Source organism: Lolium perenne, chromosome 3, assembly GCF_019359855.2.
Source record: "Lolium perenne isolate Kyuss_39 chromosome 3, Kyuss_2.0, whole genome shotgun sequence".
NCBI lineage: Eukaryota > Viridiplantae > Streptophyta > Magnoliopsida > Poales > Poaceae > Lolium > Lolium perenne.
This window is the reverse complement of record NC_067246.2, coordinates 124,796,952-124,805,910: the sequence shown is the minus strand read 5'-3', so window position 1 is coordinate 124,805,910 and position 8,959 is coordinate 124,796,952. Positions and strand designations below refer to the sequence as shown.

General features: G+C 48.6%; 2 long non-coding RNA genes across 2 annotated transcripts; both read right to left on the bottom strand.

The window, feature by feature from the left end:
• Positions 1–525: 525 nt before the first annotated feature.
• On the bottom strand, positions 526–3,328 carry LOC127342292 (uncharacterized). The gene is made up of 4 exons (XR_007876504.2): positions 3,092–3,328; positions 2,908–3,005; positions 2,668–2,814; positions 526–2,182 (listed from the first exon to the last, which is right to left on the bottom strand). It is a non-coding gene; the product is annotated as an uncharacterized lncRNA (long non-coding RNA).
• Positions 3,329–5,182: 1,854 nt separating this feature from the next.
• On the bottom strand, positions 5,183–7,805 carry LOC127342293 (uncharacterized). Its single transcript, XR_007876506.2, has 4 exons — positions 7,733–7,805; positions 7,549–7,646; positions 7,309–7,455; positions 5,183–6,823 (listed from the first exon to the last, which is right to left on the bottom strand). It is a non-coding gene; the product is annotated as an uncharacterized lncRNA (long non-coding RNA).
• Between the last annotated feature and the right edge of the window lie 1,154 nt (positions 7,806–8,959).

Sequence of the window (8,959 nt, the reverse complement as noted above, 5' to 3'; positions counted from 1 at the left end):
ATACCTACATGTTTTATGCATACTCTATGTCATATTTATGCATTTTCCGGCACTAACCTATTAACGAGATGCCGAAGAGCCAGTTGCTGTTTTCTGCTATTTTTGGTTTCAGAAATCCTAGTAAGGAAATATTCTCGGAATTGGACGAAATCAACGCCCAGGATCTTATTTTTCCACGAAGCTTCCAGAACACCGGAGAGGAAAGGAAGTGGGGCGACGAGGTGGCGACACGCCAGGGCGGCGCGGCCCACCCCCTGGCCGTGCGGCCCTAGTGTGTGGGCCCCTCGCGTCGCCCCTAAACCTACCTCCTCCGCCTACTTAAGCCTTCGTCGATAATAACTCCAGTACCGAGAGCCACGATATGGAAAACCTTCCAGAGACGCTGTGACGCCCCAAAACCGGTACCATGAGGATCCCAGCGAATCCGCCGAAATCCACACGATATCGATTTTAGGAGACGCACCACCAAGCGCCTCGTACACGCCGAAGCATGCACGTGATGCGGGTGGAATCATTCACGAGAGGTAACATTACAACAGGATTACAATAGAGCCCACAAGAGACATATATATTACAACAACGACTCCAACGAGTCAAGATACAAATATACATACAAAGATCCAAATCATACAGAAGAGCGAATACATCCGAGTACGGACAAAATACAAATTTGGACTAAGAGTCCTGAAGATAACCAGTGGCGTCCATAACCCTGCCCAGGCCAAGCCGGACGGGTAACCTTGCTAACGTCATCTTCATCGAGCATATCTTCATACCTGCCCGGTTATATCCCGTAGAAGCAGCAATAAGTACGGGTTCGTACTTAACAAGACTTCAAGACGTATAAGCATTCGTCAACCAGTCGTCCTTTGTACTTGAGGCACGCAGGGGACTTAGAGGACGCAAGAGGAACGTCATAGGCAATATGGTGGGGTTAAGCGGCAGCGCGCAAGCACTAAAAACCTATAGAGACACTCTACAACAGTCGTCTATCAGAGAGGGTGAGAGAGCGCATAAACTAACAGTTCTATACTCTGCAAACATAACACAGCCGATGCGTTCCCCCCTCGCAAGGAAGTACTTACAAAGGCACTCACACGATTGACAAGTTTTAACCATTTATTATTAGAGTTGTGCTAACTTACTACGCAAGTTATTAGTATTGAAACAACAGGTGTAAGTTGTCTATGGTCGAGTCATACAGCTCCAAGTCGTCCATAACCGCGGACACGACTTATCGATAAGATGTAACCCTGCAGGGGTGCCCAAATGTGCCCACACGCACGATCAACCCACTTGCGACAGGTGGATATCACGACTCGCACTCTCCTTCACGACAACAATGTCCAGGAAGCCACCTAACTAAGTTGAACCCGTATCGAAGTCCGGCCGTATCTCCGAAGCGGACCTAGCTGTTTGCGACAGCGTACTAGGTGGTTTAAACACACACTGGGGCGATAAACCACTTCGCAGCGGCTCCGCGACCTATGCGTGCATACCAGAAACAAGGGATACAAGGCACCCAGGGGCTTCCCAAAGTAAATAAGTAACAGGCTGGCATGCACGCAACAACAAATGGTAAAACATTACGAAACTAGTTGTGGCCACTGGACAAAGCTGTAGATTCCGGCAGTGGTCGAGGGGAGACCCAGAAGCATACCCACGTGTGGTTAGAGCGCTCAGTCTCGGAACAGATAACAAGAACTCGGGGTCCTAAGATATTTAGGAAACACAAGTGAGCCGTCACAAAACGATCAGCTGACCCACCGATGCCTCCGCTTAACAATTATTAACAAGTAACCATGATTCCCTCAACAGATATAACCACGTAGCATGTGTCATGATTCCCAACAGATAACCGATAAGATAGCGATAACGGTAACGAGATATAACAGCACTAGCATGCACTACAACTCGCAAGGCAGACCTGATACCAAACAATAGCCATAGGTGGTTGGTGGAGGCAATATGGGCTGCTTCAGGTAACAAGTGGAAGGGACACGTGACAAGAACGCAACTTAAGGATAGCATGAGGGAGAAGGCAAAATAAAATAGGTGAGCGACTTCTGCAGGGGCAGGAGTATAAGGGAAATGCTTGCCTGTTAAAGCTTGCCGAGGAACATCCGGAGAACTTGTCGTAGCTCGTACCAACTCGACGGCCTATCCGTGAAGAAGCAAATCGCTACAACAAACAACGGATGCACAACTTACTACTACGGCAAAAGAATCGGCATGATGAAGATATGATATGCATGCATGGCAAAGCAAACATGATGCGACGCAACTTATCCATATTAAACGGAATCGGAATTCCGACAATCAATTATTAGGTTCGAGTTGTTTATCTATCCCGAATATTAAATGTTGATTAGCATGGTGTAAGCATGGCATGGGTGAGCTACACAAATTAAACGGAGCGGGAAACCGTATCCGGCAATTCCAATTACTCCGCATATTAGTTATTAGGTGTGATGCAAACTAACACGACACGGCATGATGTGACATGCAAAACATTATATAGATGGCATATTCAGATTCCTCATATTTTTCTGATAAAAATAGACATTTTATTTGTATTGTTTGGATTTACCAATCACAAGATATGATATAACCAAGATTTTGCAAAAAGAAAGATTAGCAGAGATGGGTATTAGAACCGGGCCGGACCTGACTGAAGCGGCAACTGTTAAATTGCATCCCTGGAATTGAGTATAGTATCGTTTGGAGAGAGAGGAAACAAAACAACTAGACTGCTTGCTGGTGCTGATTTTGGAAAGGCTCCCACGCAAACTGAAACATCTCTGGCCATAATATCTGAACCAAAACAGAGAAAAGAGTTGATTTAGATGGCCACTGTGAGTGAGGATTTTAACTCAGGTCGCACAGGGGGAGGATCAAGATACCGACCAGGGAAGAGATCAAGACCTTAAGCCACTCGGCTGCTTTGACGATGCTGATTTAGATTGACGACACACGTGTAGACTGAACTTCTCCAAGCGTGGGATCTGAACGACAACAAAGGGGAAAAATGATGGATTTATTTGGCCGGGTTTTGAACCAAGGAGATCACAGCAGAAACGAAGGCACGAACCAGATGGCTACCACGTAGATGTTGAGCAGAAGGAGACCCGCTGCCAAAATGAAGCAGTTCTGGACAGTGTACCACAACTGACGAACCTGAACAAAGTTTGAGCCTTGAAGCTATGGTGAACACACAGGGAGGCGCTGGTCGCGGAAGTAGTCATGTCTCCACCATCTTGACGTCCCCATAGTCGAAGTAGTGGACGCCGGGAAAAAGATCTTAAGCGGCAACACGGTCGGACAGATCGGAAAACTACACAGACATGGTGACAGAATGGTATTAGCTAGCTAAGCTAAGCAGGATGGCTGCTGGATGGTTGCATGCGTGTGGAGCTAAGCAAGCAAGCAGGCAGGTGGATGGATGAATAGGAGCGTGTCTGATGTCAATGGTAGCTGCTGCTGCTGAGCATGGAACGCGACAGGTACAAGGCGGCCAGGCGCGCGTGGACTTGGACTGCAGCTGCTGTCGAACAGCTTGCGGGCACGCGCACACGCTTAAGAAAGACATTCAGCTGGAGGAGCGAGGCAGGCAGCCTAAGAGCGATCTGGTGGTGATCAAGGCGCTACACAGGAGGACGTGGGTGCTGGCTCGGCGTCGTGCAGAACTTGTGGCGGCGGACGGCGAGGCCGACGGCGGGGCTTGAGGTGGTGCAGACGCGAAGTCGAGGAGCTCCGGCGACGGACTTGGCGGCGCGGGGACGCAGCGGTTGAGGACGAGCTGGGAGAGGGCGACGTGCAAGAAGGAGCCGGCGGCGAGGCGCTCCGCGCGGATGAGGTCGGGACAGAGGCGCGCGCAGCTCGGGGAGGCGTCGGCCAGGGCGGAGGAAGCCGAGCGGGGGACGAACGGCAGCCGGGCTGCCGCAGCTCGAGCAGGAGGAGGCGCAGATGAGTTGTAGCAGAGGGCGGCGGCACGAGAGGGAGAAGACTAGGGTTTTCCTGCGGCTCGATGGGGATGTAGAGAGGGAAAACGAGCAGGTGACCTGGGTGGTTGGCAAGGTCAACCAGCGTGATCATGTGAGGAAGATGGGATGTGCTTTTCCTTCAGCAGAAAAGATCGGTCATGTAGATGGGCTGCTAGTTGCTGCTTCTCTTCTCTTTTTCTACTACTGCTTCTTTCTTTCTCTCACAGATGTTTGCAGGAAAATAAAATAGAAGAGAGGGAAAAAACTTGTGAAATAACTTGGAAAATCCTGCAGGTTTTTGGAAACAAAACTCAATTTGTTTAGTTTGAAAATAATTTGTTTTTATATAACTAAAGAGAGAGGTGAGGTTTATATACCACATAAGAGTTTATTTTGTAAACAATTAAAAGGTTTTATTTTTGATATCCAAAGAGAGGGTTTAATTTTAGAAATAAAATAGGGTTTAATAAAATAATTTTGGAGTTCAAAAATATGCATGATGTCATGATTATGCACAAAAGAAAAGGCACAAAAAAAAATCTAATAGCGGTATTTTTCCTGGGCCGCTACAATCGACACCACTAACAAGGGATCGCGCCCCGAGATCCCACGTCCAGGTACGGGGGAAGAGAGGGGAAACTATCGAATCTTCTAGCGGCGTGTCGATCTCCTCGACACCACTAACAAGGGTTCTTGCTCCACGTTGTTCGGTCAACACCACTAACAAGGAGTCGTTGTTCCGCTGTTGATGATGCGCTTCCGTCTGGATCCTCCGAAGATCGAACCTAATAGGTGAGGGGCAAAGATCGTCCAACCCACGTCGGACCTAAGACTCGGAAAACTCAGACAAGAGAGCAGACTCAAAACTCGCATAGGTAAGAGGAGAAAGAATAGAGATGAGGAGAAAAACAGATCTAATCAGATCTATCCAACGAATTTTAGAAAAATAGGTTTTACACTCTAAACTCAACGACCGTTGGCAAGGTTATCCTAAAGGCTGGACTAGTGGGATATCGTCAACCTGATGCTCTGATACCAACTTGTGACGCCCCAAAACCGGTACCATGAGGATCCTAGCGAATCCGCCGAAATCCACACGATATCGATTTTAGGAGACGCACCACCAAGCGCCTCGTACACGCCGAAGCATGCACGTGATGCGGGTGGAATCATTCACGAGAGGTAACATTACAACAGGATTACAATAGAGCCCACAAGAGACATATATATTACAACAACGACTCCAACGAGTCAAGATACAAATATACATACAAAGATCCAAATCATACAGAAGAGCGAATACATCCGAGTACGGACAAAATACAAATTTGGACTAAGAGTCCTGAAGATAACCAGTGGCGTCCATAACCCTGCCCAGGCCAAGCCGGACGGGTAACCTTGCTAACGTCATCTTCATCGAGCATATCTTCATACCTGCCCGGTTATATCCCGTAGAAGCAGCAATAAGTACGGGTTCGTACTTAACAAGACTTCAAGACGTATAAGCATTCGTCAACCAGTCGTCCTTTGTACTTGAGGCACGCAGGGGACTTAGAGGACGCAAGAGGAACGTCATAGGCAATATGGTGGGGTTAAGCGGCAGCGCGCAAGCACTAAAAACCTATAGAGACACTCTACAACAGTCGTCTATCAGAGAGGGTGAGAGAGCGCATAAACTAACAGTTCTATACTCTGCAAACATAACACAGCCGATGCGTTCCCCCCTCGCAAGGAAGTACTTACAAAGGCACTCACACGATTGACAAGTTTTAACCATTTATTATTAGAGTTGTGCTAACTTACTACGCAAGTTATTAGTATTGAAACAACAGGTGTAAGTTGTCTATGGTCGAGTCATACAGCTCCAAGTCGTCCATAACCGCGGACACGACTTATCGATAAGATGTAACCCTGCAGGGGTGCCCAAATGTGCCCACACGCACGATCAACCCACTTGCGACAGGTGGATATCACGACTCGCACTCTCCTTCACGACAACAATGTCCAGGAAGCCACCTAACTAAGTTGAACCCGTATCGAAGTCCGGCCGTATCTCCGAAGCGGACCTAGCTGTTTGCGACAGCGTACTAGGTGGTTTAAACACACACTGGGGCGATAAACCACTTCGCAGCGGCTCCGCGACCTATGCGTGCATACCAGAAACAAGGGATACAAGGCACCCAGGGGCTTCCCAAAGTAAATAAGTAACAGGCTGGCATGCACGCAACAACAAATGGTAAAACATTACGAAACTAGTTGTGGCCACTGGACAAAGCTGTAGATTCCGGCAGTGGTCGAGGGGAGACCCAGAAGCATACCCACGTGTGGTTAGAGCGCTCAGTCTCGGAACAGATAACAAGAACTCGGGGTCCTAAGATATTTAGGAAACACAAGTGAGCCGTCACAAAACGATCAGCTGACCCACCGATGCCTCCGCTTAACAATTATTAACAAGTAACCATGATTCCCTCAACAGATATAACCACGTAGCATGTGTCATGATTCCCAACAGATAACCGATAAGATAGCGATAACGGTAACGAGATATAACAGCACTAGCATGCACTACAACTCGCAAGGCAGACCTGATACCAAACAATAGCCATAGGTGGTTGGTGGAGGCAATATGGGCTGCTTCAGGTAACAAGTGGAAGGGACACGTGACAAGAACGCAACTTAAGGATAGCATGAGGGAGAAGGCAAAATAAAATAGGTGAGCGACTTCTGCAGGGGCAGGAGTATAAGGGAAATGCTTGCCTGTTAAAGCTTGCCGAGGAACATCCGGAGAACTTGTCGTAGCTCGTACCAACTCGACGGCCTATCCGTGAAGAAGCAAATCGCTACAACAAACAACGGATGCACAACTTACTACTACGGCAAAAGAATCGGCATGATGAAGATATGATATGCATGCATGGCAAAGCAAACATGATGCGACGCAACTTATCCATATTAAACGGAATCGGAATTCCGACAATCAATTATTAGGTTCGAGTTGTTTATCTATCCCGAATATTAAATGTTGATTAGCATGGTGTAAGCATGGCATGGGTGAGCTACACAAATTAAACGGAGCGGGAAACCGTATCCGGCAATTCCAATTACTCCGCATATTAGTTATTAGGTGTGATGCAAACTAACACGACACGGCATGATGTGACATGCAAAACATTATATAGATGGCATATTCAGATTCCTCATATTTTTCTGATAAAAATAGACATTTTATTTGTATTGTTTGGATTTACCAATCACAAGATATGATATAACCAAGATTTTGCAAAAAGAAAGATTAGCAGAGATGGGTATTAGAACCGGGCCGGACCTGACTGAAGCGGCAACTGTTAAATTGCATCCCTGGAATTGAGTATAGTATCGTTTGGAGAGAGAGGAAACAAAACAACTAGACTGCTTGCTGGTGCTGATTTTGGAAAGGCTCCCACGCAAACTGAAACATCTCTGGCCATAATATCTGAACCAAAACAGAGAAAAGAGTTGATTTAGATGGCCACTGTGAGTGAGGATTTTAACTCAGGTCGCACAGGGGGAGGATCAAGATACCGACCAGGGAAGAGATCAAGACCTTAAGCCACTCGGCTGCTTTGACGATGCTGATTTAGATTGACGACACACGTGTAGACTGAACTTCTCCAAGCGTGGGATCTGAACGACAACAAAGGGGAAAAATGATGGATTTATTTGGCCGGGTTTTGAACCAAGGAGATCACAGCAGAAACGAAGGCACGAACCAGATGGCTACCACGTAGATGTTGAGCAGAAGGAGACCCGCTGCCAAAATGAAGCAGTTCTGGACAGTGTACCACAACTGACCCGAACCTGAACAAAGTTTGAGCCTTGAAGCTATGGTGAACACACAGGGAGGCGCTGGTCGCGGAAGTAGTCATGTCTCCACCATCTTGACGTCCCCATAGTCGAAGTAGTGGACGCCGGGAAAAAGATCTTAAGCGGCAACACGGTCGGACAGATCGGAAAACTACACAGACATGGTGACAGAATGGTATTAGCTAGCTAAGCTAAGCAGGATGGCTGCTGGATGGTTGCATGCGTGTGGAGCTAAGCAAGCAAGCAGGCAGGTGGATGGATGAATAGGAGCGTGTCTGATGTCAATGGTAGCTGCTGCTGCTGAGCATGGAACGCGACAGGTACAAGGCGGCCAGGCGCGCGTGGACTTGGACTGCAGCTGCTGTCGAACAGCTTGCGGGCACGCGCACACGCTTAAGAAAGACATTCAGCTGGAGGAGCGAGGCAGGCAGCCTAAGAGCGATCTGGTGGTGATCAAGGCGCTACACAGGAGGACGTGGGTGCTGGCTCGGCGTCGTGCAGAACTTGTGGCGGCGGACGGCGAGGCCGACGGCGGGGCTTGAGGTGGTGCAGACGCGAAGTCGAGGAGCTCCGGCGACGGACTTGGCGGCGCGGGGACGCAGCGGTTGAGGACGAGCTGGGAGAGGGCGACGTGCAAGAAGGAGCCGGCGGCGAGGCGCTCCGCGCGGATGAGGTCGGGACAGAGGCGCGCGCAGCTCGGGGAGGCGTCGGCCAGGGCGGAGGAAGCCGAGCGGGGGACGAACGGCAGCCGGGCTGCCGCAGCTCGAGCAGGAGGAGGCGCAGATGAGTTGTAGCAGAGGGCGGCGGCACGAGAGGGAGAAGACTAGGGTTTTCCTGCGGCTCGATGGGGATGTAGAGAGGGAAAACGAGCAGGTGACCTGGGTGGTTGGCAAGGTCAACCAGCGTGATCATGTGAGGAAGATGGGATGTGCTTTTCCTTCAGCAGAAAAGATCGGTCATGTAGATGGGCTGCTAGTTGCTGCTTCTCTTCTCTTTTTCTACTACTGCTTCTTTCTTTCTCTCACAGATGTTTGCAGGAAAATAAAATAGAAGAGAGGGAAAAAACTTGTGAAATAACTTGGAAAATCCTGCAGGTTTTTGGAAACAAAACTCAATTTGTTTAGTTTGAAAAT